Raw genomic sequence first — 2,404 nt, 5'->3', positions numbered from 1 at the left:
ACCGAAAGCCGACAGCAGTTAAGGCCGTTGGGGCAGCTGGAGGTGACATGAAGTGAGAGCTGTGGGGAGGGGCATGCACCCTGAGCCACCCCCCCATCCGGGGAACCCCCTCAACCCCCCCCTCAGGCACAGCCCCGGTGTCCCCTGCCCTCAGGTAGGAGCCCCCTCACCCCTATGTGGTGTTTTGAGGGGGGGGGGGTCATGGCCAGGGGTGACTCAGGGCCTATTTATAGGGAAAGAGAAGTGGGGAGGGAAAATCAGGCGGGCCCAAAATCCCCTAAAATCCAGGCTTGGGGGAGGGCGGGTGATGGCTGCCCCCCTCTGTGGAAAGCCCCTCCCTACTATGGGGCCCCTATGGGGATGCAGGCACACATGTGGTGTGTTAGCACTCATACGTGTGCATGTGTGTGCAGTGCCGGGCCCGCTTGTGGGGTGGTGTCGCCCAGCAGGCCAAGACATGCTGCTCGTTAACATGCTGCTCGTTAACGTTCTCGTTAACACACATCCGTCCCTGCCCCACCCCAATGCTGAGACTCCCATCCCTTTGGGAAGGGGGGGGGGGTCTGGGCTGGGTGAGGCTGTATGGATCCGTGTGGATCTCGCGTGGATCCCGTGTGGACCCTGTGTAGGTCTGCCAGAATTCCATGAGGATCCCATGGGGGTCTCATGTGGGTCCCATGTGGACTCTGCGTAGGTCCATGAGAATCCCACATAGGCCCGTGTGGATCCCATGTGGATCCTGACAAGGCAGGGCTGGGCTCCATGCGGGATCCCATGTAGATTTCATGTGGATGACGTGTAGGTCCCAGAGGATCCCGTATAGATCCGGTGTGCATGACATACAGGTCCCTGTGTGGCCCATGCATGTAGGTCCTGTGTGAATCCCACGTGGATCCCATGTGGGTTCCATGTAGCTCCCATGTACATCACATGTCGGTCTCTATGGCGCCCACCTATGTAGGTTCCATGGGGATCCCCTGTGAACCCCGTGTAAGTCCATGAAGATCCCGTGTGGATCCTCTGTACGATGGCTGAGAGGACCCTGCAGCCCTCCAGCTCCATCCCATAAGCACAGCCCCACGCGTGTCCCCCCCCATGTAGCGCTCCCCCCACGCGCCCCCATCGCCCCAGTAAGCCCCACCCCTTCCCGCTCGGGGGCGTGGCCAGACGTATGGGCGTGGCGTCGCCCGGTAAAGGGGCGTGGCCAGAGGGCTGCGCAGCCAATGAGACGCGCTTCCGCCCCGCGCGGGTATAAGGTGCGGCGACGAAGGACCGCGGGTTCGATTCCCGTCGCCGCCCTCCCGGTTCTGTTCCCGGTGTTCTGGTTCTGTTCGCGGTTTCACGGCTGGTTTGGCCGCATGTGCGCGCGGATGGAGCCTCCGTTCTTCCGCTCTCCTCCCTCCCCGGCCTCCTTCTGCCGCCCGGAGCCCGATTACAGCGTGCTGCCCGCGGGGTGGGCCCCCCCGGAGCCGTTCCGTTCGCTCAAACCGTGCACCGACGGCGGATTTTTCGGCGGGGGCGGCACCGGCACCGGAGGGGGGACCTTCTTCTATCCCCCCGCGGCGGATCGCGACGCTTTCCCCACGAACTTCGCGCAGGCGCTGGATGAGCTGCACCATCCCGGACCCCCCAACGTCACCCTCCCGGAGCCCCCCCCGGGGATGGCGGCACCGGGAGGACCCTTCCAGGCCGTACCCACAACGGAAGGATCTCCGGAACCGCCCCCCGCGGCGGAGTCCCCCGAGCGGCTGCAGGCGGAGCGGCGGCGGCTGCGGAACCGGCTGGCGGCGAGCCGGTGCCGGCGGCGGAAGCTGGAGCGCATCGCGCGGTTGGAGCAGCGGGTGCGGGGGCTGCGGGCGCAGAACGCCGCGTTGGCGGCGGCGGCCGCGGGGCTGCGAGCTCAGGTGCGGAGGCTGCGGGGCTCCGTGCGGGACCACGCGGGGTCCGGGTGTCCGCTGCCGCACGGCGCCGCGCTCGGCTTCTAAACGGGGGCGGGGGGGGTCTGCGAGGTGAGGGACCCCACGGAGAGGACGGAACCCCCGAAGGGAGCCCCGGCGGCTCCGGATGGGACTCGTGGGGGCCTTCAGTGGGACCCCCCCCACGCGCAGCGGCTCCAGATGGCGCTGATGGGGACACCCCCGACCGAGGCGGACCCCATCGCGCTGACGGCTCCGGATGGGATTTCTGAAGACCCGACCCCCTCGATGAGGCGCCCTCCGGTTTGGATTTCTGGGGATGGTGACCCCCCACCCCCCGGCGGTTCTGGTTGGCACTTATGGGGATTTCCCCCGACGGCTCCAGATGGGACTTACGAGAACCCTCCCCTCCACCCCCACCCATTTCTGGGGACCTCCTCAACTCGACGGCGGCTCTGGTGGGACATTTTGGGAACACCCTCCCCCCT

This window comes from Numida meleagris, unplaced genomic scaffold (genome assembly GCF_002078875.1).
Source record: "Numida meleagris isolate 19003 breed g44 Domestic line unplaced genomic scaffold, NumMel1.0 unplaced_Scaffold322, whole genome shotgun sequence".
NCBI lineage: Eukaryota > Metazoa > Chordata > Aves > Galliformes > Numididae > Numida > Numida meleagris.
The sequence above is the reverse complement of the archived record's forward strand: the minus strand, read 5'-3'. Positions refer to the sequence as shown.